Here is a 24,565-nt window from a genome sequence, read left to right as displayed (position 1 = left end):
CTATACAATTTTATAATTCATTCCGGTGAGCTCTATAAAACAAGCACACGCACCACCTGGACTAAGGCGCTGCTGGGACTTGAGCCCACGATCTCCTGTTTACAAGACAGGCGCTTTGACCAGCTAAGCCACAGCGCCACAGAAATTTACAGTAAGAGACATTTGCCCGATAACAAAAATCGAAGAAGAAAAAATAATACACAACAAAAACCAGCATGTCAGGATGCAGAAAATGCTGACAAGCCGGACGCGGTCCTTTAGAGTCTGGATGATCATGTCTCAAGCCTGACCATGTCATCCAAACCCAGAGTCAGCTCGGAAAATGGAAATCAGGACAAACATATGCTATCGGCCATTGAAAGAGTTTCAGATCAGAAAGCCACTCTCCCATAATCTGAGGGAAAGGTGCGGTTTGGATTTGAACCTAGCACCTGCTGTTCCCAAGACAGGTGCTCTGGCCAACTTAGTCTTAACACTAAAAGAAAAAACCTCTGGATACGATACTTCCAAACGCAGTTTCATCTAAGACAGTGGGGGGGAAGCAAAAATTACTGTGCTTTCTACTCAGTTACTTTGCACATGCATAAAGAGGCTCTTGTACGACAAATCCAAAAGGCGTGATCTCAACAATAGGTGGCAGTTACTTTTCCCCAAAACCACAGGTTGCCGACGAGTCATTCCTCAAGCCCACTAGGCCCTACACCGTTTTCTAATCTCCCTTATTTAAAACAGCTCAATTAAGTTATCGGCTTTATTGTAGAGTACCCCTAGTATCTGAGCCTGCACTGCGCAATGAAAGAAAGAAGCAAAACGGGATGGACAGATGCCTAAAATGTTAGAAACGCACCACACCTTAAGTCAGTGAAGAAAAAGAGTAAAGCTTATGACTCTGGTGGGACTCGAACCCACAACCTTTGAATGGCTCAGCTCACAGCCTAGAAGTCCAATGCGCTATCCATTGCGCCACAGAGCCTAAGTGCTCTGCTTTCTCTAGAACTGTTGGACAGAAAGCACTTTTTAGTACTCTCTGGCCCATGAAAGAACAGCCAACTGCGGACAAGGCACTGCTGGAATTCAAAGCCAGGATCTCCTGTTTACTAGACAGGCACTTTGACCAACTAAGCCACAGCGCCAAACGACCTTGATACAGGCTAAATGTTTAATTCCAAAAAAAAAAAAAAAAAAAACTAACAACGGTAGCGCTGCATGTGGGAATGTCTGGACTTGAAATATTAAAGTCCAATTGGTTCTGCATTACCACACTATGCTATATAAAGGCATCGTCCAAAGCCCTCTTGAACAAGCAGCGTTCTTAAGGATTTGAGTTTTGTTAAGAAACCGACTGCTAAACATCCCGCTGCGTAAACACTCGTTACTCTTAACAAAAGCAAACGTGTAACCTGTACATAAGGCACTGCTGGGATTTGAACCCAGGATCTCCTGTTTACTAGACAGGCGCTTTGACCAACTAAGCCACAGCGCCAACGCTGAATAGGAAGCAAGACGTTTTTGCACACAGAGACTAAAAAAAGACAGCAAGTCTTAAAATGGCAAGCAAAGAGGTTGTTTAACTCTATTTGTCGCACTATTCATTACGCCTCAAAGCTATACAATTTTATAATTCATTCCGGTGAGCTCTATAAAACAAGCACACGCACCACCTGGACTAAGGCGCTGCTGGGACTTGAGGCCAGGATCTCCTGTTTACAAGACAGGCGCTTTGACCAGCTAAGCCACAGCGCCACAGAAATTCACATTAAGAGACATTTGCCCGATAACAAAAATCGAAGAAGAAAAAATAATACACAACAAAAACCAGCATGTCAGGATGCAGAAAATGCTGACAAGCCGGACGCGGTCCTTTAGAGTCTGGATGATCATGTCTCAAGCCTGACCATGTCATCCAAACCCAGGGTCAGCTCGGAAAATGGAAATCAGGACAAACATATGCTATCGGCCATTGAAAGAGTTTCAGATCAGAAAGCCACTCTCCCATAATCTGAGGGAAAGGTGCAGTTTGGATTTGAACCTAGCACCTGCTGTTCCCAAGACAGGTGCTCTGGCCAACTTAGTCTTAACACTAAAAGAAAAAACCTCTGGATACGATACTTCCAAACGCAGTTTCATCTAAGACAGTGGGGGGGGAGCAAAAATTACTGTGCTTTCTACTCAGTTACTTTGCACATGCATAAAGAGGCTCTTGTACGACAAATCCAAAAGGCGTGATCTCAACAATAGGTGGCAGTTACTTTTCCCCAAAACCACAGGTTGCCGACGAGTCATTCCTCAAGCCCACTAGGCCCTACACCGTTTTCTAATCTCCCTTATTTAAAACAGCTCAATTAAGTTATCGGCTTTATTGTAGAGTACCCCTAGTATCTGAGCCTGCACTGCGCAATGAAAGAAAGAAGCAAAACGGGATGGACAGATGCCTAAAATGTTAGAAACGCACCACACCTTAAGTCAGTGAAGAAAAAGAGTTAAGCTTGTGATTCTGGTGGGACTCGAACCCACAACCTTTGAATGGCTCAGCTCACAGCCTAGAAGTCCAATGCGCTATCCATTGCGCCACAGAGCCTAAGTGCTCTGCTTTCTCTAGAACTGTTGGACAGAAAGCACTTTTTAGTACTCTCTGGCCCATGAAAGAACAGCCAACTGCGGACAAGGCACTGCTGGAATTCAAAGCCAGGATCTCCTGTTTACTAGACAGGCACTTTGACCAACTAAGCCACAGCGGCAAACGACCTTGACACAGGCTAAATGTTTAATTCCCAAAAAAAAAAAAAAAAAAAACTAACAACGGTAGCGCTGCATGTGGGAATGTCTGGACTTGAATTATTAAAGTCCAATTGGTTAGGCATTACCACACTATGCTATATAAAGGCATCGTCCAAAGCCCTCTTGAACGAGCAGCATTCTTAAGGATTTGAGTTTTGTTAAGAAACCGACTGCTAAACATCCCGCTGCGTAAACACTCGTTACTCTTAACAAAAGCAAACACGAAACCTATACATAAGGCACTGCTGGGATTTGAACCCAGGATCTCCTGTTTACTAGACAGGCGCTTTGACCAACTAAGCCACAGCGCCAACGCTGAATAGGAGGCAAGAAGTTTTTGCACACAGAGACTAAAAAAAGACAGCAAGTCTTAAAATGGCAAGCAAAGAGGTTGTTTAACTCTATTTGTCGCACTATTCATTACGCCTCAAAGCTATACAATTTTATAATTCATTCCGGTGAGCTCTATAAAACAAGCACACGCACCACCTGGACTAAGGCGCTGCTGGGACTTGAGCCCACGATCTCCTGTTTACAAGACAGGCGCTTTGACCAGCTAAGCCACAGCGCCACAGAAATTTACAGTAAGAGACATTTGCCCGATAACAAAAATCGAAGAAGAAAAAATAATACACAACAAAAACCAGCATGTCAGGATGCAGAAAATGCTGACAAGCCGGACGCGGTCCTTTAGAGTCTGGATGATCATGTCTCAAGCCTGACCATGTCATCCAAACCCAGAGTCAGCTCGGAAAATGGAAATCAGGACAAACATATGCTATCGGCCATTGAAAGAGTTTCAGATCAGAAAGCCACTCTCCCATAATCTGAGGGAAAGGTGCAGTTTGGATTTGAACCTAGCACCTGCTGTTCCCAAGACAGGTGCTCTGGCCAACTTAGTCTTAACACTAAAAGAAAAAACCTCTGGATACGATACTTCCAAACGCAGTTTCATCTAAGACAGTGGGGGGGTAGCAAAAATTACTGTGCTTTCTACTCAGTTACTTTGCACATGCATAAAGAGGCTCTTGTACGACAAATCCAAAAGGCGTGATCTCAACAATAGGTGGCAGTTACTTTTCCCCAAAACCACAGGTTGCCGACGAGTCATTCCTCAAGCCCACTAGGCCCTACACCGTTTTCTAATCTCCCTTATTTAAAACAGCTCAATTAAGTTATCGGCTTTATTGTAGAGTACCCCTAGTATCTGAGCCTGCACTGCGCAATGAAAGAAAGAAGCAAAACGGGATGGACAGATGCCTAAAATGTTAGAAACGCACCACACCTTAAGTTAGTGAAGAAAAAGAGTAAAGCTTATGACTCTGGTGGGACTCGAACCCACAACCTTTGAATGGCTCAGCTCACAGCCTAGAAGTCCAATGCGCTATCCATTGCGCCACAGAGCCTAAGTGCTCTGCTTTCTCTAGAACTGTTGGACAGAAAGCACTTTTTAGTACTCTCTGGCCCATGAAAGAACAGCCAACTGCGGACAAGGCACTGCTGGAATTCAAAGCCAGGATCTCCTGTTTACTAGACAGGCACTTTGACCAACTAAGCCACAGCGCCAAACGACCTTGATACAGGCTAAATGTTTAATTCCAAAAAAAAAAAAAAAAAAACTAACAACGGTAGCGCTGCATGTGGGAATGTCTGGACTTGAAATATTAAAGTCCAATTGGTTCTGCATTACCACACTATGCTATATAAAGGCATCGTCCAAAGCCCTCTTGAACAAGCAGCGTTCTTAAGGATTTGAGTTTTGTTAAGAAACCGACTGCTAAACATCCCGCTGCGTAAACACTCGTTACTCTTAACAAAAGCAAACGTGTAACCTGTACATAAGGCACTGCTGGGATTTGAACCCAGGATCTCCTGTTTACTAGACAGGCGCTTTGACCAACTAAGCCACAGCGCCAACGCTGAATAGGAAGCAAGACGTTTTTGCACACAGAGACTAAAAAAAGACAGCAAGTCTTAAAATGGCAAGCAAAGAGGTTGTTTAACTCTATTTGTCGCACTATTCATTACGCCTCAAAGCTATACAATTTTATAATTCATTCCGGTGAGCTCTATAAAACAAGCACACGCACCACCTGGACTAAGGCGCTGCTGGGACTTGAGGCCAGGATCTCCTGTTTACAAGACAGGCGCTTTGACCAGCTAAGCCACAGCGCCACAGAAATTCACATTAAGAGACATTTGCCCGATAACAAAAATCGAAGAAGAAAAAATAATACACAACAAAAACCAGCATGTCAGGATGCAGAAAATGCTGACAAGCCGGACGCGGTCCTTTAGAGTCTGGATGATCATGTCTCAAGCCTGACCATGTCATCCAAACCCAGGGTCAGCTCGGAAAATGGAAATCAGGACAAACATATGCTATCGGCCATTGAAAGAGTTTCAGATCAGAAAGCCACTCTCCCATAATCTGAGGGAAAGGTGCAGTTTGGATTTGAACCTAGCACCTGCTGTTCCCAAGACAGGTGCTCTGGCCAACTTAGTCTTAACACTAAAAGAAAAAACCTCTGGATACGATACTTCCAAACGCAGTTTCATCTAAGACAGTGGGGGGGGGAGCAAAAATTACTGTGCTTTCTACTCAGTTACTTTGCACATGCATAAAGAGGCTCTTGTACGACAAATCCAAAAGGCGTGATCTCAACAATAGGTGGCAGTTACTTTTCCCCAAAACCACAGGTTGCCGACGAGTCATTCCTCAAGCCCACTAGGCCCTACACCGTTTTCTAATCTCCCTTATTTAAAACAGCTCAATTAAGTTATCGGCTTTATTGTAGAGTACCCCTAGTATCTGAGCCTGCACTGCGCAATGAAAGAAAGAAGCAAAACGGGATGGACAGATGCCTAAAATGTTAGAAACGCACCACACCTTAAGTCAGTGAAGAAAAAGAGTTAAGCTTGTGATTCTGGTGGGACTCAAACCCACAACCTTTGAATGGCTCAGCTCACAGCCTAGAAGTCCAATGCGCTATCCATTGCGCCACAGAGCCTAAGTGCTCTGCTTTCTCTAGAACTGTTGGACAGAAAGCACTTTTTAGTACTCTCTGGCCCATGAAAGAACAGCCAACTGCGGACAAGGCACTGCTGGAATTCAAAGCCAGGATCTCCTGTTTACTAGACAGGCACTTTGACCAACTAAGCCACAGCACCAAACGACCTTGACACAGGCTAAATGTTTAATTCCAAAAAATAAAAATAAAAACTAACAATGGTAGCGCTGCATGTGGGAATGTCTGGACTTGAAATATTAAAGTCCAATTGGTTAGGCATTACCACACTATGCTATATAAAGGCATCGTCCAAAGCCCTCTTGAACGAGCAGCGTTCTTAAGGATTTGAGTTTTGTTAAGAAACGGACTGCTAAACATCCCGCTGCGTAAACACTCGTTACTCTTAACAAAAGCAAACACGAAACCTCTACATAAGGTACTGCTGGGATTTGAACCCAGGATCTCCTGTTTACTAGACAGGCGCTTTGACCAACTAAGCCACTGCGCCAATGCTGAATAGGAGGCAAGACGTTTTTGCACACAGAGACTAAAAAAAGACAGCAAGTCTTAAAATGGCAAGCAAAGAGGTTGTTTAACTCTATTTGTCGCACTATTCATTACGCCTCAAAGCTATACAATTTTATAATTCATTCCGGTGAGCTCTATAAAACAAGCACACGCACCACCTGGACTAAGGCGCTGCTGGGACTTGAGGCCAGGATCTCCTGTTTACAAGACAGGCGCTTTGACCAGCTAAGCCACAGCGCCACAGAAATTCACAGTAAGAGACATTTGCCCGATAACAAAAATCGAAGAAGAAAAAATAATACACAACAAAAACCAGCATGTCAGGATGCAGAAAATGCTGACAAGCCGGACGCGGTCCTTTAGAGTCTGGATGATCATGTCTCAAGCCTGACCATGTCATCCAAACCCAGGGTCAGCTCGGAAAATGGAAATCAGGACAAACATATGCTATCGGCCATTGAAAGAGTTTCAGATCAGAAAGCCACTCTCCCATAATCTGAGGGAAAGGTGCAGTTTGGATTTGAACCTAGCACCTGCTGTTCCCAAGACAGGTGCTCTGGCCAACTTAGTCTTAACACTAAAAGAAAAAACCTCTGGATACGATACTTCCAAACGCAGTTTCATCTAAGACAGTGGGGGGGAAGCAAAAATTACTGTGCTTTCTACTCAGTTACTTTGCACATGCATAAAGAGGCTCTTGTACGACAAATCCAAAAGGCGTGATCTCAACAATAGGTGGCAGTTACTTATCCCCAAAACCACAGGTTGCCGACGAGTCATTCCTCAAGCCCACTAGGCCCTACACCGTTTTCTAATCTCCCTTATTTAAAACAGCTCAATTAAGTTATCGGCTTTATTGTAGAGTACCCCTAGTATCTGAGCCTGCACTGCGCAATGAAAGAAAGAAGCAAAACGGGATGGACAGATGCCTAAAATGTTAGAAACGCACCACACCTTAAGTCAGTGAAGAAAAAGAGTTAAGCTTGTGACTCTGGTGGGACTCGAACCCACAACCTTTGAACGGCTCAGCTCACAGCCTAGAAGTCCAATGCGCTATCCATTGCGCCACAGAGCCTAAGTGCTCTGCTTTCTCTAGAACTGTTGGACAGAAAGCACTTTTTAGTACTCTCTGGCCCATGAAAGAACAGCCAACTGCGGACAAGGCACTGCTGGAATTCAAAGCCAGGATCTCCTGTTTACTTGACAGGCACTTTGACCAACTAAGCCACAGCACCAAACGACCTTGACACAGGCTAAATGTTTAATTCCAAAAAATAAAAATAAAAACTAACAATGGTAGCGCTGCATGTGGGAATGTCTGGACTTGAAATATTAAAGTCCAATTGGTTCTGCATTACCACACTATGCTATATAAAGGCATCGTCCAAAGCCCTCTTGAACAAGCAGCGTTCTTAAGGATTTGAGTTTTGTTAAGAAACCGACTGCTAAACATCCCGCTGCGTAAACACTCGTTACTCTTAACAAAAGCAAACACGAAACCTCTACATAAGGTACTGCTGGGATTTGAACCCAGGATCTCCTGTTTACTAGACAGGCGCTTTGACCAACTAAGCCACTGCGCCAATGCTGAATAGGAGGCAAGACGTTTTTGCACACAGAGACTAAAAAAAGACAGCAAGTCTTAAAATGGCAAGCAAAGAGGTTGTTTAACTCTATTTGTCGCACTATTCATTACGCCTCAAAGCTATACAATTTTATAATTCATTCCGGTGAGCTCTATAAAACAAGCACACGCAGCACCTGGACTAAGGCGCTGCTGGGATTTGAGCCCAGGATGTCCTGTTTACAAGACAGGCGCTTTGACCAGCTAAGCCACAGCGCCACAGAAATTCACTGTAAGAGACATTTGCCCGATAACAAAAATCGAAGAAGAAAAAATAATACACAACAAAAACCAGCATGTCAGGATGCAGAAAATGCTGACAAGCCGGACGCGGTCCTTTAGAGTCTGGATGATCATGTCTCAAGCCTGACCATGTCATCCAAACCCAGAGTCAGCTTGGAAAATGGAAATCAGGACAAACATATGCTATCGGCCTTTGAAAGAGTTTCAGATCAGAAAGCCACTCTCCCATAATCTGAGGGAAAGGTGCAGTTTGGATTTGAACCTAGCACCTGCTGTTCCCAAGACAGGTGCTCTGGCCAACTTAGTCTTAACACTAAAAGAAAAAACCTCTGGATACGATACTTCCAAACGCAGTTTCATCTAAGACAGTGGGGGGGAAGCAAAAATTACTGTGCTTTCTACTCAGTTACTTTGCACATGCATAAAGAGGCTCTTGTACGACAAATCCAAAAGGCGTGATCTCAACAATAGGTGGCAGTTACTTTTCCCCAAAACCACAGGTTGCCGACGAGTCATTCCTCAAGCCCACTAGGCCCTACACCGTTTTCTAATCTCCCTTATTTAAAACAGCTCAATTAAGTTATCGGCTTTATTGTAGAGTACCCCTAGTATCTGAGCCTGCACTGCGCAATGAAAGAAAGAAGCAAAACGGGATGGACAGATGCCTAAAATGTTAGAAACGCACCACACCTTAAGTCAGTGAAGAAAAAGAGTTAAGCTTGTGACTCTGGTGGGACTCAAACCCACAACCTTTGAATGGCTCAGCTCACAGCCTAGAAGTCCAATGCGCTATCCATTGCGCCACAGAGCCTAAGTGCTCTGCTTTCTCTAGAACTGTTGGACAGAAAGCACTTTTTAGTACTCTCTGGCCCATGAAAGAACAGCCAACTGCAGACAAGGCACTGCTGGAATTCAAAGCCAGGATCTCCTGTTTACTAGACAGGCACTTTGACCAACTAAGCCACAGCACCAAACGACCTTGACACAGGCTAAATGTTTAATTCCAAAAAATAAAAATAAAAACTAACAATGGTAGCGCTGCATGTGGGAATGTCTGGACTTGAAATATTAAAGTCCAATTGGTTCTGCATTACCACACTATGCTATATAAAGGCATCGTCCAAAGCCCTCTTGAACAAGCAGCGTTCTTAAGGATTTGAGTTTTGTTAAGAAACCGACTGCTAAACATCCCGCTGCGTAAACACTCGTTACTCTTAACAAAAGCAAACGTGTAACCTGTACATAAGGCACTGCTGGGATTTGAACCCAGGATCTCCTGTTTACTAGACAGGCGCTTTGACCAACTAAGCCACAGCGCCAACGCTGAATAGGAGGCAAGACGTTTTTGCACACAGAGACTAAAAAAAGACAGCAAGTCTTAAAATGGCAAGCAAAGAGGTTGTTTAACTCTATTTGTCGCACTATTCATTACGCCTCAAAGCTATACAATTTTATAATTCATTCCGGTGAGCTCTATAAAACAAGCACACGCACCACCTGGACTAAGGCGCTGCTGGGACTTGAGGCCAGGATCTCCTGTTTACAAGACAGGCGCTTTGACCAGCTAAGCCACAGCGCCACAGAAATTCACAGTAAGAGACATTTGCCCGATAACAAAAATCGAAGAAGAAAAAATAATACACAACAAAAACCAGCATGTCAGGATGCAGAAAATGCTGACAAGCCGGACGCGGTCCTTTAGAGTCTGGATGATCATGTCTCAAGCCTGACCATGTCATCCAAACCCAGAGTCAGCTTGGAAAATGGAAATCAGGACAAACATATGCTATCGGCCTTTGAAAGAGTTTCAGATCAGAAAGCCACTCTCCCATAATCTGAGGAAAAGGTGCAGTTTGGATTTGAACCTAGCACCTGCTGTTCCCAAGACAGGTGCTCTGGCCAACTTAGTCTTAACACTAAAAGAAAAAAACTCTGGATACGATACTTCCAAACGCAGTTTCATCTAAGACAGTGGGGGGGAAGCAAAAATTACTGTGCTTTCTACTCAGTTACTTTGCACATGCATAAAGAGGCTCTTGTACGACAAATCCAAAAGGCGTGATCTCAACAATAGGTGGCAGTTACTTTTCCCCAAAACCACAGGTTGCCGACGAGTCATTCCTCAAGCCCACTAGGCCCTACACCGTTTTCTAATCTCCCTTATTTAAAACAGCTCAATTAAGTTATCGGCTTTATTGTAGAGTACCCCTAGTATCTGAGCCTGCACTGCGCAATGAAAGAAAGAAGCAAAACGGGATGGACAGATGCCTAAAATGTTAGAAACGCACCACACCTTAAGTCAGTGAAGAAAAAGAGCCAAGCTTGCAACTCTGGTGGAACTAGAACCCACAACCTTTGAACGGCTCAGCTCACAGCCTAGAAGTCCAATGCGCTATCCATTGCACCACAGAGCCTGAGTGCTTTGCTGCCTCTAGCACTGTTGCACAGAAAACACTTTTTAGTACTCTCTGGCCCATGAAAGAATGGCCAACTGTCAACAAGGCACTGTTGGGATTCGAACCCAGGATCTCCTGTTTACTAGACAGGCACTTTGACCAACTAAGCCACAGCGCCAAACAACTGTGGAAGGGGCTAATTGTTTAATTCAAAAAAAGAAAAAAAAACTAACAACGTTAGCGCTGCATGTGTCAATGTCTGGACTTGAAATATTAAAGTCCAATTGGTTAGGCATTACCACACTATGCTTTATAAAGCCATCGTCCAAAGCTCTCTTGAACGAGCAGCGTTCTTAAGGATTTGAGTTTTGTTAAGAAACCGACTGCTAAACATCCCGCTGCGTAAACACTCGTTACTCTTAACAAAAAGCAACCGTGGCACCCGTACATTAGGCACTGCTGGGATTTGAACCCAGGATCTCCTGTTTACGAGACAGGCGCTTTGACCAGCTAAGCCACAACGCCACAAAAATTCGTTGTAAGAGACATTTGCCTGATAACAAAAATCGAAGAAGAAAAAAATAATACACAACAAAAACCAGCATGTCAGGATGCAGAAAATGCTGACAAGACGGACGTGGTCTTTTAGAGTCTAGATGATCATGTCTCAAACCTGACCGGTAACCTGGCCTCTGTTCAAGATCAAAGCAAATAATGTGTGAATTTATTTTTATTTAATCTATCCTTAATCATGTGTTAAGTGTTTTTTGGAACCTCCAGTTTCATTACATCCAAACCCAGAGTTAGCTCGGAAAATGGAAATCAGGACAAACATATGCTATCGGCCATTGAAAGAGTTTCAGATCAGAAAGCCACTCTCCCATAATCTGAGGGAAAGGTGCAGTTTGGATTTGAACCTAGCACCTGCTGTTGCCAAGACAGGTGCTCTGGCCTACTTAGTCTTAACACTAAAAGAAAAAACCTCTGAATATGATACTTCCAAACGCAGTTTCATCTAAGACAGTGGGGGGGAAGCATAATTTACTATGCTTTCTACTCAGTTACTTTGCACATGCATAAAGAGGCTCTTGTACAACAAATCCAAAAGGCGTGATCTCAACAATAGGTGGCAGTTATTTTTCCCCAAAACCACAGGTTGCCTTTGAGTCATTCCTCAAGCCCACTAGGCCCTACACTGTTTTCTAATCTCCCTTATTAAACAAAAAACTGGATGGCGGAGAGGGTGCCGGATTTTTATAAGGAATTGTTAAGAGCTTGGGGCAAATTTTTAAACAATGTGCATTTTAAACCTCTAGGGAGAGAGAACATTTTAAATCAGCCCCTTTTCTTAAACAACTGCATTTTAAATCAAGGGAGGGAGATTTTTTTAAAGAAATGGTGGGTGGCAGGAATAGTTAAAGTAAGGGATATTTTATATGAGTTTAAAGAAGGTTTTTTTTATCAGTACAATGCATTATTGATGCCATGGAAGAAGCAAAGGAAGAATATAGCAGACAAGAAATAAAAAAATAAGTACGAAATAATTAAAACTGCAATCCCTCAAAAATGGATTCAAAAAATTGAAAATAAAGAAGATGACGTTGATGGAATGAAAGTGTATGTGAGAATAGGGGAGAAATTTAATGATTTTAAGGAATGTACTGTGAAAAGTTTTTTTTGTGTGTTTTTAGGGATGCAGTTTTTAAGAAACCTGTGGCAAATGAATACTGGATGCAAAAATACGAGATAACAAATGAGAACAACATATGGGAAAACATGAGAGGTGTTTTTATACAAACAAAACTGGCAAACTTAGAATATTTTATTAGACACAGAGTGATTTTTTCTGATGCCATTTTAAATAAAATTGGGATGGAACAAGATGCAACATGTAAAGTGTGTAACGAAGATGATGAGGGGCTTTTACATTTATTTTTACATTGCAAACAGTTGGATGATTTTAATGAAAGATGTAAAGAAATGATCTCAATATTAAAAGGGGAGGAAGAAACGGAATGGAAAAAGGTTTTAATGTTGGGATTGGAAAATGAATGTGCATGTAAAAACAAAAAGCTAATTAACTTGCTGATAATGTTGATGAAAAACGCAATATGGGAAAAAAGAGTTGTAATGAGGAAGGAAAAAGTGCGACTAAATGTATGGAACATTTTTAAAAGAAAATTCGTAAAGTATGTACAATGCTTGTTTTATTATTTTTATCATGAAGAAAAAGTTGATGTTTTTTTACAATGTTTTTACGGTTGAAGTATGTCAGATTTTAAAGGACTGTGAATTGGACATTTCTCTTTTAAAGGACTGAAAGGACCCTGGAAATAAGACCATCGACCACCAATGACCTGCTTTTGAAATGAAATATCTTGTGCAAATATGTGTAAAATGTAAAATTGTAATTTTATGAATATTTCTTAATAAAATTTTTAAAAAAAAATATCATATAGTGGTTAGTACTCTGCGTTATGGCCGCAGCAACCCCGGTTCGAATCCGGGTCACGGCAGGTTTTTCTAGGTGACATAGGCGTTACACTCTGTGTTGCCATCTGTAATCTCAAGCCACCTTTTAGTGCAGGCTGTGCTAATGGCACGTCCTGAATGTTTACGTTTCCTAAAGTGTGGAAGACTAGAATTCGATATGAGAAACAGGATCTTTGATGCCAGCATGCTGTGTACATAAGTACTGATCAAGTCATGCTTCTAAGGCATGGAAGGAATCTTTTCAATTGTTGAGTGTCCATTCATTGCCACAACAGCAGAAAGACCTTCTGCAGTTATCATTGATCTATTTAATGTCTCCTACATGACATGGAGTCCAAACTATTGTGTTGTACTGATGTCTACATCTACAACAACCATAAACCCAATCTTAAAGTAACCTGTCGTGTTTTAGCAACATCCACACCAACCATAAGCTTAAAACCCCATTTCACGGTAAACTTTAGAGTTCTGTAAAGGTCTGCGCCAACCACAACCCTAAATCTTGCCTACTTGTAACCTACTCTTGTAGATCCTGGATAGCTCAGTCAGTTGAGCAACAGACTTTTAATCTGAGGGTCCAGGGTTCAAGTCCCTGTTCGGGCGTGTAAGGCTGATTTTGTGAAGCCGCAGGTTTTGCCGTTGAGCTATCGCTTGATTAAAGTTTTATCTGGATGCACAATACATGTACTAGGCATGAAGACATGGCAGATCAGGCAGTCTTGTAGTCGTGGCCGAGTGGTTAAGGCGAAGGACTTGAAATCTATTGGGGTCTCCCCACGCAGGTTCAAATCCTGCCAACTACGTCCTCTCACTTTTTAAAATTGCAGCAGTCATCAATTGTTTGCATTTTCATTGTTTCTTGGGAAAAGTGTTGTGCTGGTAGGAGGAGAAAAACAACAGCATGTTCTCACTGAACAGAAAGGGGCATATCACAGGGAGGAACATACCACACAAGGGCCACAACGGCTGTCCCGTAGCTCGATGTGATAGTATAGTGGTTAGTACTCTGCGCTGTGGCCACAGCAACCCCGGTTCGGCAGATTTTTCAAGGTGACATCGGTGTTGCACTCTGTGTTGCCATCCGTAATCTCCAGCCACCTTTAAGTGCAGGCTGTGCTAATGGCATGTCCTGAATTTTTACGTTTCCTAAAGTGTGGAAGACTAGGGATTCGATATGAGAAACAGGATCTTTGATGCCAGCATGCTGTGTAGATAAGTACTGATCAAGTCTCGCTTCTAAGGCATGGAAGGAATCTTTTCAATTGTTGACTGTCCATTCATTGCCACAACAGCAGAAAGACCTTCTGCAGTTATCATTGATCTATTTAATGTCTCCTATGAAGGATTCGGATTTCTGTTTTCCAGTCCATCTCATCATGGACCGACGTTTATTCCTACTTCCTGCTTTGTTACTGTTCGGACGTCTTTGCCCACTGCTCCGCTCTTCGCACTCTTGCTTTTATATCTTATACCCTAATTTTAACTTGAGCCTATCAGCACAGTGCTCAAACAACACGGCTTGAAGATCAGCATCGATTCTACAAACTTTCTGGAATATAGCTTTACTAACAAGAGGGAAATTTCGTCTAAACAATCCTCCCGCTATCAGCTGCTTACATTCCCGGAGACGGGAAGACACGGCTGTGAAAATGCCTCTGGATCGGATTAATTCAGATTCTCACTGCTGTACAAACTGCCACAAACTTCTACAAAAGATTGCAGTTCTTGAAACGAAGTTGCTTGCGATCCGACCAGAACTTCAGCTTCATTGTGGATTCTCTCAGCACACAGCCGGTGAGTCCCATAAATCTGTTCCTGCTACTGTTTTGAGCACAGAAAAACAGAAAAGAACTTTTGAAAATGAGCATTGGCATAAACAAGGTGCGAGACCAAAGGGTACTCGTGGGGTCAGATCATACGCTGCCGCATTAGCGTCTTCTACCCCAAATACAGCTCGGACTCAAATACAGCTTCAGAACAGATATGAAGTTTTGAGTAATATGTGTGAAGAATCCCCAAATGCAGTCAGACAGAGATCGCATGATTCAGCAACTAATTCTGCATGGAACAGAGGCTCAAGGCCGACTAGACAGCAGCATTCTGCTCCGATCGCAACAGAGATAAGAACACTAGTCGTAGGAGATTCAATAATCAAGAATTTCAGGAGCAAATCTACTATGACATACTGCTTTCCTCATGCAACAGTTTCTGATGTAAACAAAGAACTTGAGGAAATTCTGAAAAAGCACAAGACTGCAAAACGGATTATCATCCATGTGGGGAAGAATGATATTCGGAAGGAACAGTCAGAACTGCTCAAGAAAGATTTCTGTGAGCTCTTGGAAACAGCTGAAAGAATGAAGGTTCAGCCGTTCATAAGTGGACCACTCCCTGCAAGAGAGACAAATATGTTTTCACGGCTTCTTGGTCTAAATGTATGGCTACAGAAAACATGTAACAAGAAAGGACTGAATTTCATCGACAACTTCAATCTCTTCTGGAACCAAAGACAGCTGTTTACATCAGACGGCCTTCATCCAAACAAACTTGGTGCAAAGGTGCAAAAGGACAATATTTTTTTCTCCCTCAATCATCCATCAGCTGTGTATGCCACTGAACTTAATTGTACACACACACCTAGCAAATGTCTGGATGACAACAGGACCTCAAATCAGCTCCTGAGTGGACTTGTGGCCGACGAATCACCCAAGGACAGTGATAATGCAACGCAGTCAAAACACCCAATGTTGATAGAGACACTATCAGTTGCCCTCTGCTCAACACAGGCAGACTGTGACGCATCAGAACAGCATCAAGTCTCGTCACTCAAAAATGATCCATAGGAAAACATATATCTGCAGACAGAATCTCCAGATGCACAGTCTCTGTCACCGGACACGTTCTCATTGTCACAATGTTCACCACTCTTGGGTTTTTCAAAAAAGATGGAGGAACTGGTGTATGCTGGAACTAAACTTTCACACTCCATTGCCGCAAGCCCCCAGTTACCAACCAAAAAGCGGCCTGCTCCACAACCACCTATGAGCCCACCTGGAAGAGCCCTCCGATCACACTGCCAGGGCCCCAACAACAACGCCCCATCTTCAGCTGGTGAACACAAGAGCTCTCTGTGATGTGTGTCGATGAACTGCTTAGATAATAGTGTCTTTATCAAATGTTTTCAGAACAAGCAGGAACCCAGTGTGTCTGTAGCTTTCTCTAAGCAGATATGTGTTGTGTTAAGTGACAGAAAAGCAAAGACTTCATCAGGCCGTATAGCAAATCATTCAAATCTGGTGTCTATTAAATGTAGATCTGAGACTACTATAGAAAAAACAGCTAAAACTGTTAAGTTAGCGCTTTTAAACATCAGATCACTCAACAATAAGTCTCTTTTAGTCAATGATTTTATCAACACAAATTGCCTTGATTTTATGCTTTTAAATGAAACTTGGCTAGATGACAGTTGTAGCGCAGCAGTTCTGAATGAAGCAGCTTCTTTAAACTTTGACTTTTTGAGTGTTTGCAGAGTTAATAGGAGAGGTGGAGGCATCGCTGCCCTGTTTAAAGATGTCTATGAATGTAAACAAGTGTCATTTGGTGACTATTTGTCTTTTGAATATCTGAGTATAGCACTAAAAGGGTCTCCACGCATCTTACTGATCATTATCTACAGACCTCCAAAATATTCTCCAGCTTTTATTGAGGATTTTACAGAGCTGTTATCAATTGTAACCTCTGAGTTTGATTATTTTAGTATTGCTGGGGATTTTAATATTCATATAGATAATCCAGAAATCAATGCTGTAAAAGAACTGATGACTGTTTTTAACACTTTTGATCTGACTCAGCATGTTCAAGGACCCACACACAATCGTGGACACACTCTTGATCTACTTATAACTAAGGGTTTACACATTTCATCGACTGTTGTTAAGGATGTGGCACTATCTGATCATTTCTGTATCTTTTTTGATATATTGATCACTCCAGCTATTTAAGACAGATCTGTCTCTGTCAGAAAGAGATGCATAAATGAGAACACCAGTGAGCAGTTTATGAAGGCCATATCGCTAGCACCAAGTATATCTGCAGATTCTGTTGATTCTCTCCTTGATTTGTTCAATTCTAAAATTGAGAATGTCATAAATGACATCGCTCCTGTTAAAGTTAAGAAGATGACTGGCAGGCAAAATGGATCTTGGACAAGGTCACCTAGAGTACAAATGATGAAAAGACAGTGCAGAAAAGCTGAGCGTATGTGGAGAAAGACGAAACTAGTAGTCCATTATAATATCTATAAAGACAGTCTTCATGCCTTTAATATGGAACTAAACACTACTAGACAGACTTTCTTTTCAAGCCTTATAAACAGCAATTTAAATAATGCTCGCACCCTCTTTGCAACGATAGAGAGACTCACAAACCCCCCCCAGTCGGATTCCAAGTGAGCTCCTCTCTGAAAGCAAATGTAATGAGTTTGCTCATTTCTTCACTGATAAGATTAATAATATCAGAAAGGCAATCAGCTCATCCAATCAGTCAAGTTGTGTCGATATCAAACAAGCTCAACCACAACTTAAGAAATCAGACATTATGTCTGATTTCATGGCAATTAACGGCAAAATCTTAGAAGAAATTGTGCAAGTTATGAAAACATCAACCTGCAGTCTTGACACGCTCCCCACATCATTCTTCAAAACGGTGTTTACCTGTTTAGAAATGGATCTTCTAAAAGTGATAAATGCTTCACTTCTCTCAGGGATTTTTCCAACCTCACTTAAAACTGCAGTTGTTAAACCCCTCTTGAAGAACAGCAACCTGGATAAAACCCTATTGAGCAATTACAGGCCAATCTCAAATCTCCCTTTCATTGGCAAAATCATTGAAAAAGTTGTTTTTAACCAGGTTAACAAGTTCTTAAACTTCAGGGGGTGTTTGGACAATTTTCAATCTGGTCTTAGATCACATAACAGTACAGAAAGCGCTCTTATAAAGATAATCAATGATATACGCCTAAATACAGATTCAGGTAAAATAACAGCAATAAGAGCATATCAGCATTGGTGGATCAGTGGTAGAATTCTCGCCTGCCATGCAGGAGACCCGGGTCGGATTCCCGACCAACGCAGTTCCTGTTTTGTGTTGCTTCTCTTCCAGCTCTTGGTAACAGCCTTGCAGCAATCACACCCCACTAGGACAGCAGTATGAGCATATCAGCATTGGTGGTTCAGTGGTAGAATTCTCGCCTCCCACGCGGGAGAGCCGGGCCGATTCCCGGCCAATGCAATTCCTGTTTGGTGTTGCTAATCTTCCAGCTCTGGGTAACAGCCTTGCAGCAATCACACCCCACTAGGACAGATGTTTGAGCAAATCAAAATTGGTGGTTCAGTGGTAGAAATCTCGCCTGCCACGCGGGAGACCCAGGTCCGATTCCCGGCAAATGCAAATCCTGTTTTTGGTTGCTAATCTTCCAGCTCTGGGTAACAGCCTTGCAGCAATCACACCCCACTAGGACAGCCATATCACCATATGAGCATTGTTGGTTCAGTGGTAGAATTCTCGCCTCCCACGTGGGAGACCCGAGTACGATTCCCAGCCAATGCAATTCCTGTTTTGTGTTGCTACTCTTCCAGCTCTGGGTAACAGCCTTGCAGCAATCACACCCCACTAGGACAACTCTATGAGCATATCAGCATTGGTGGTTCAGTGGTAGAATTCTCGCCTGCCATGCAGGAGATGCAGGTGCCATTCCCGGCCAATGCAAATCCTGTTTTGTGTTGCTACTCTTCCAGCTCTGGGTAACAGCCTTGCAGCAATCACACCCCACTAGGACGGATGTATGAGCATATCAGCATTGGTGGTTCAGTGGTAGAATTCTCGCCTGCCACGCGGGAGACCCGGGTCCAATTCCCGGCCAATGCAAATCCTGTTTTGTGTTGCTACTCTTCCAGCTCTGGGTAACAGCCTTGCAGCAATCACACCCAACTAGGAGAGCAGTATGAGCATATCAACATTGGTGGTTCACTGGTAAAATTGTCGCCTGCCACGCGGGAGACCCGAGTATGATTCCTGGCCAATACAAATCCTGTTTTGTGTTGCTACTCTTCCAGCTCTGGGTAACAGCCTTGCAGCAATCACACCCCACTAGGACAGCAGTATGACCATATCAGCAATGGTGGTTTAGTGGTAGAATTCTCGTGTCCCATGCAGTGGACCCGGGTCCAATTCCCGACAAACGCAGTTCCTGTTTTGTGTTGCTTCTCTTCCAGCTCTTGGTAACAGCCTTGCAGCAATCACACCCCACTAGGACAGATGTTTGAGCATATTAGCATTGGTGGTTCAGTGGTGGTATTCTCGCCTGCCACGTGGGAGACATCGGTCCGATTCCCAACCAATGCAATTTTTCTTTTGTGTTGCTACTCTTCCAGCTCTGGGTAACAGCCTTGCAGCAATCACAACCCACTAGGACAGCAGTATGGGTATATCGGCATCGGTGGTTCAGTGGTAGAATTCTCGCCTCCCACGCTGGAGAGCCGGGTCCGATTTCCGGCCAATGCAATTCCTGTTTGGTGTTGCTAATTTTCTAGCTCTGGGTAACAGCCTTGCAGCAATCACACCCCACTAGGACAATTCTATGAGCATATCAGCATTGGTGGTTCGGTGGTAGAAATCTCGCCTGCCACGCGGGAGACCCAGGTCCGATTCCCAGCATATGCAAATCCTGTTTTGTGTTGCTACTATTCCAGCTCTGGGTAACAGCCTTGCAGCAATCACACCCCACTAGGACAACCATAAGACCATATCAGCATTGGTGGTTCAGTGGTAGAATTCTCGCCTCCCATGTGGGAGACCCGATCTGAATCCCGGCCAATGCAATTCCTATTTTGTATTGCTACTCATCCAGCTCTGGGTAACAGCCTTGCAGCAATCACACCCCACTAGGACAGCAGTATGAGCATATCAGCAATGGTGGTTTAGTGGTAGAATTCTCGCGTCCCACGCAGGGGACCTGGGTCAGTGGTAGAATTCTCGCCTCCCACATGGGAGACCCGGGTCCGATTCCCGGCCAATGCAATTCCTGTTTTGTGTTGCTACTATTCCAGCTCTGGGTAACAGCCTTGCAGCAATCACACCCCACTAGGACAACCATAAGACCATATCAGCATTGTTGGTTCAGTGGTAGAATTCTCGCCTCCCATGTGGGAGACCCGATCTGAATCCCGGCCAATGCAATTCCTATTTTGTATTGCTACTCATCCAGCTCTGGGTAACAGCCTTGCAGCAATCACACCCCACTAGGACAGCAGTATGAACATATCAGCAATGGTGGTTAAGTGGTAGAATTCTCACGTCCCACGCAGGGGACCTGGGTCAGTGGTAGAATTCTCGCCTCCCACATGGGAGACCCGGGTCCGATTCCCGGCCAATGCAATTCCTGTTTTGTGTTGCTACTCTTCCAGCTCTGGGTAACAGCCTTGCAGCAATGACACCCCACTAGGATAACTCTATGAGTATATCAGCTTTGGTGGTTCAGTGGTAGAATTCTCGCCTGCCACGCGGGAGACCCGGGTCCGATTCCCGGCCAATGCAAATCCTCTTTTGTGTTGCTACTCTTACAGCTCTGGGTAACAGCCTTGCAGCAATCACACCCCCCTAGGACAGCAGTATGAACATATCAGCAATGGTGGTTAAGTGGTAGAATTCTCACGTCCCACGCAGGGGACCTGGGTCAGTGGTAGAATTCTCGCCTCCCACGTGGGAGATCCAGGTGCGACTCCCGGCCAATGCAAATCCTGTTTTGTGTTGCTACTCTTCCACCTCTGGGTAACAGCCTTGCAGCAATCACACCCAACTAGGAGAGCAGTATGAGCATATCAGCATTGGTGGTTCACTGGTAGAATTCTTGCCTGCCACGCGGGAGACCCGAGTACGTTTCCTGGCCAATGCAAATCCTGTTTTGTGTTGCTAATCTTCCAGCTCTGGGTAACAGCCTTGCAGCAATCACACCCCACTAGGACAGACAATCAAGCATATCAGCATTGGTGGTTCAGTGGTAGAATTCTCGCCTGCCACGTGGGAGACACGGGTCGGATTCTTGGCCAATGCAAATCCTGTTTTGTGTTGCTACTCTTCCAGGTCTGGGTACCAGCCTTGCAGCAATCACACCCCACTAGGAGAGCAGTGTGAACATATCAGCATTGGTGGATCAGTGGTAGAATTCTCGCCTGCCACGCGGGAGACCCGGGTCCGATTCCCAGCCAATGCAAATCCTGTTTTGTGTTGCTACTCTTCCAGCTCGGGGTTACAGCTTTGCAGCAATCACAACCCACTAGGACAGCAATATGAGCATATCAGCATTGGTGGTTCAGTGGTAGACTTCTTGCCTGCCACGCGGTAGACCTGGGTCCGGTTCCTGGCCAATGCAAACCCTGTTTTGTGTTGCTACTCTTCCAGCTCTGGGTAACAGCCTTGCAGCAATCACACCCCACTAGGACAGTTGTATAAGCATATCAGCATTGGTGGTTCAGTAATAGAATTCTCACCTGCCACGCGGGAGACCTGGGTCCGATTCCCGGCCAATGCAAATCCTCTTTTGTGTTGCTACTCTTACAGCTCTGGGTAACAGCCTTGCAGCAATCACACCCCACTAGGACAGCAAAATGAGCATATCAGCACTGGTGGTTTAGTGGTAGAATTCTCGCCTCCCAAACAGGAGACCTGGGTCCGATTCCCGGCAAACGCAGTTCCTTTTTGTGTTGCTACTCTTCCAGCTCTGGGTAACAGCCTTGCAGCAATCACACCCTACTAGGAGAGCAGTATGTGCATATCAGCATTGGTGGTTCAGTGGTAGAATTCTCGCCTGCCACGGGAGAGACCCTGGTCCGGTTCCTGGCCAATGCAAACCCTGTTTTGTGTTGCTACCCTTCCAGCTCTGGGTAACAGTCTTGCAGCAATCACACCCCACTAGGACAGATGTATGAGCATATCAGCTTTGGTGGTTCAGTGGTAGCATTCTCGCCTGCCACGCGGGAGACCCGTGTCCGATTCCCGGCCAATGCAAATCCTCTTTTGTGTTGCTTCCTTTCCAGCTCTAGGTAACAGCCTTGCAGCAATCACACCCCACTAGGGCAGCAATTTAGGCATATCAGCATTGGTGGTTCAGTGGTAGAATTCTCGCCTGCCACGCGGGAGACCCGGGTCCGATTCCCGGCCAATGCAAATCCTCTTTTGTGTTGCTACTCTTTCAGCTCTGGGTAACAGCCTTGCAGCAATCACACCCCACTAGGACAGTTGTATAAGCATATCAGCATTGGTGGTTCAATGGTAGAATTCTCACCTCCCACGCGGGAATCCTGTGTCCGATTCCCGGCCAATGCAAATCCTCTTTTGTGTTGCTACTCTTTCAGCTCTGGGTAACAGCCTTGCAGCAATCACACCCCACTAGGACAGTTGTATAAGCATATCAGCATTGGTGGTTCAGTGGTAGAATTCTCACCTCCCACGCGGGAATCCTGTGTCCAATTCCTGGCCAATGCAATTTCTGTTTTGTGTTGCAACTCTTACAGTTCTGGGTAACAGCCTTGCAGCAATCACACCCCACTAGGACAGCAGGATGAGCATATCAGCATTGGTGGTTCAGTGGTAGAATTCTCGCCTCCCACGCAGGAGACCCGGATTCGATTACCGGCTAATGCAATTCATCTTTTGTGTTGCTACTCTTCCAGCTCTGGGTAACAGCCTTGCAGCAATCACACCCCACTAGGACAGTTGTATAAGCATATCAGCATTAATGGTTCAGTGGTAGAATTCTCGCCTCCCATACGGGAGACCTGGGTCTGATTCCCGGCCAATGCAATTCCTGTTTTGTTTAGTTAATCTTCCAGCTCCGGGTAACAGCCTTGCAGCAATCACACCCCACTAGGACAGATATTTGAGCATATCAGCATTGGTGGTTCAGTGGTAGACTTCTTGCCTGCTACGCGGTAGACCTGGGTCCGATTCCCGGCAAATGCAATTTCTTTTTTGTGTTGCTACTCTTCCAGCTCTGGGTAACAGCCTTGCAGCAATCACAACCCACTAGGACAGCACAATGAGCATATCAGCATTGGTGGTTCAGTGATAGAATTTTCGCCTCCCATGCGGGAGACCCGGGTCCGATTCCCGGCCAATGCAATTTCTGTTTTGTGGTGCTACTCTTCCAGCACTGGGTAACAGCCTTGCAGCAATCACACCCCACTAGGACAGATTTATGTTATAACAGCATTGGTGGTTTAGTGGTACAATTCTCGCCTACCACGCGGAAGACCCGGGTTCGATTCCCAGCCAATGCAAATCCTCTTTTGTGTTGCTACTCTTCCAGCTCTGTGTAACAGCCTTGCAGCAATCACACCCCACTAGGACAGTTGTATAAGCATATCAGCATTGGTGGTTCAGTGGTAGAATTCTCGCCTGCCACGCGGGAGACCCGGGTCCGATTCCCGGCCAATGCAAATCCTCTTTTGTGTTGCTACTCTTACAGCTCTGGGTAACAGCCTTGCAGCAATCACACCCCACTAGGACAGCAGTATGAGCATATCAGCATTGGTGGTTTAGTGGTAGAATTCTCGCCTCCCACACAGGAGACCTGGGTCTAATTCCCGGTCAATGCAATTCCCTTTTTGTGTAGATAATCTTCCAGCTCCAGGTAACAGCCTTGCAGCAATCACACCCCACTAGGACAGCTGTTTAAGCATATCAGCATTGGTGGTTCAGTGGTAGACCTCTTGCCTGCCACGCGGTAGACCTGGGTCCGATTCCCGGCCAATGCAATTTCTTTTTTGTGTTGCTACTCTTTCAGCTCTGGGTAACAGCCTTGCAGCAATCACAACCCACTAGGACAGCAGCATTAATGGTTCAGTGGTAGAATTCTCGACTCCCACGCGGGAGACCCGGGTCCGATTCCTGGCCAATGCAATTCTTGTTTTGTGTTGCTAATCTTCCAGCTCTGGGTAACAGCCTTGCAGCAATCACACCCTAATAGGAGAGCAGTATGAGCATATCAGCATTGGAGGTTCAGTGGTAGAATTCTCGCCTCCCACACAGGAGACCTGGGTCCGATTCCCGGCCAACGCAGTTCCCATTTTGTGTTGCTACTCTTCCAGCTCTGGGTAACAGCCTTGCAGCAATCACACCCTACTAGGAGAGCAGTATGAGCATATCAGCATTGGTGGTTCAGTGGTAGAATTCTCGCCTGCCACGTGAGAGATCCTGGTCCAGTTCCTGGCCAATGCAAACCCTGTTTTGTGTTGCTACTCTTCCAGCTCTGGGTAACAGTCTTGCAGCAATCACACCCCACTAGGACAGATGTATGAGCATATCAGCTTTGGTGGTTCAGTGGTAGCATTCTCGCCTGCCACGCAGGAGACCTGGGTCTGATTCCTAGCCAACGCAGTTCCCTTTTTGTGTTGCTTCTCTTCCAGCTCTGGGTAACAGCCTTGCAGCAATCACAT

At 44.6% G+C, this 24,565-nt stretch overlaps 1 long non-coding RNA gene and 20 other non-coding genes across 21 annotated transcripts in view; 8 read left to right on the top strand and 13 right to left on the bottom strand.

The window, feature by feature from the left end:
* Positions 1 to 24,565, top strand: part of LOC147845150 (uncharacterized) — a 180,450-nt gene that overhangs the window by 134,194 nt on the left and 21,691 nt on the right. The gene's annotated exons all lie outside the window — the stretch shown is intronic.
* Positions 65 to 138, bottom strand: trnat-ugu (transfer RNA threonine (anticodon UGU)). The gene has a single exon. It is a non-coding gene; the product is annotated as a tRNA-Thr (tRNA).
* Positions 885 to 973, bottom strand: trnar-ucu (transfer RNA arginine (anticodon UCU)). Its single transcript is given in 2 exon segments — positions 885 to 920; positions 937 to 973. It is a non-coding gene; the product is annotated as a tRNA-Arg (tRNA).
* Positions 1,410 to 1,483, bottom strand: trnat-agu (transfer RNA threonine (anticodon AGU)). Its single transcript has one exon. It is a non-coding gene; the product is annotated as a tRNA-Thr (tRNA).
* Positions 2,490 to 2,578, bottom strand: trnar-ucu (transfer RNA arginine (anticodon UCU)). The gene is given in 2 exon segments: positions 2,490 to 2,525; positions 2,542 to 2,578. It is a non-coding gene; the product is annotated as a tRNA-Arg (tRNA).
* On the bottom strand, positions 3,016 to 3,089 carry trnat-agu (transfer RNA threonine (anticodon AGU)). Its single transcript has one exon. It is a non-coding gene; the product is annotated as a tRNA-Thr (tRNA).
* On the bottom strand, positions 3,276 to 3,349 carry trnat-ugu (transfer RNA threonine (anticodon UGU)). The gene has a single exon. It is a non-coding gene; the product is annotated as a tRNA-Thr (tRNA).
* Positions 4,096 to 4,184, bottom strand: trnar-ucu (transfer RNA arginine (anticodon UCU)). Its single transcript is given in 2 exon segments — positions 4,096 to 4,131; positions 4,148 to 4,184. It is a non-coding gene; the product is annotated as a tRNA-Arg (tRNA).
* trnat-agu (transfer RNA threonine (anticodon AGU)) lies at positions 4,620 to 4,693 on the bottom strand. Its single transcript has one exon. It is a non-coding gene; the product is annotated as a tRNA-Thr (tRNA).
* trnar-ucu (transfer RNA arginine (anticodon UCU)) lies at positions 7,304 to 7,392 on the bottom strand. The gene is given in 2 exon segments: positions 7,304 to 7,339; positions 7,356 to 7,392. It is a non-coding gene; the product is annotated as a tRNA-Arg (tRNA).
* Positions 8,087 to 8,160, bottom strand: trnat-ugu (transfer RNA threonine (anticodon UGU)). The gene has a single exon. It is a non-coding gene; the product is annotated as a tRNA-Thr (tRNA).
* On the bottom strand, positions 8,907 to 8,995 carry trnar-ucu (transfer RNA arginine (anticodon UCU)). The gene is given in 2 exon segments: positions 8,907 to 8,942; positions 8,959 to 8,995. It is a non-coding gene; the product is annotated as a tRNA-Arg (tRNA).
* trnat-agu (transfer RNA threonine (anticodon AGU)) lies at positions 9,430 to 9,503 on the bottom strand. Its single transcript has one exon. It is a non-coding gene; the product is annotated as a tRNA-Thr (tRNA).
* Positions 11,032 to 11,105, bottom strand: trnat-cgu (transfer RNA threonine (anticodon CGU)). The gene has a single exon. It is a non-coding gene; the product is annotated as a tRNA-Thr (tRNA).
* trnas-uga (transfer RNA serine (anticodon UGA)) lies at positions 13,795 to 13,876 on the top strand. Its single transcript has one exon. It is a non-coding gene; the product is annotated as a tRNA-Ser (tRNA).
* Positions 18,928 to 18,998, top strand: trnag-gcc (transfer RNA glycine (anticodon GCC)). Its single transcript has one exon. It is a non-coding gene; the product is annotated as a tRNA-Gly (tRNA).
* Positions 22,225 to 22,295, top strand: trnag-gcc (transfer RNA glycine (anticodon GCC)). Its single transcript has one exon. It is a non-coding gene; the product is annotated as a tRNA-Gly (tRNA).
* Positions 22,702 to 22,772, top strand: trnag-ccc (transfer RNA glycine (anticodon CCC)). The gene has a single exon. It is a non-coding gene; the product is annotated as a tRNA-Gly (tRNA).
* trnag-ccc (transfer RNA glycine (anticodon CCC)) lies at positions 23,179 to 23,249 on the top strand. The gene has a single exon. It is a non-coding gene; the product is annotated as a tRNA-Gly (tRNA).
* Positions 23,337 to 23,407, top strand: trnag-acc (transfer RNA glycine (anticodon ACC)). Its single transcript has one exon. It is a non-coding gene; the product is annotated as a tRNA-Gly (tRNA).
* On the top strand, positions 23,496 to 23,566 carry trnag-gcc (transfer RNA glycine (anticodon GCC)). The gene has a single exon. It is a non-coding gene; the product is annotated as a tRNA-Gly (tRNA).

This window comes from Danio rerio, chromosome 4 (genome assembly GCF_052040795.2).
Source record: "Danio rerio strain M-AB ecotype USA chromosome 4, GRCz13ab, whole genome shotgun sequence".
Classification (NCBI taxonomy): domain Eukaryota; kingdom Metazoa; phylum Chordata; class Actinopteri; order Cypriniformes; family Danionidae; genus Danio; species Danio rerio.
This window is presented reverse-complemented; position numbering and strand designations above follow the sequence as displayed.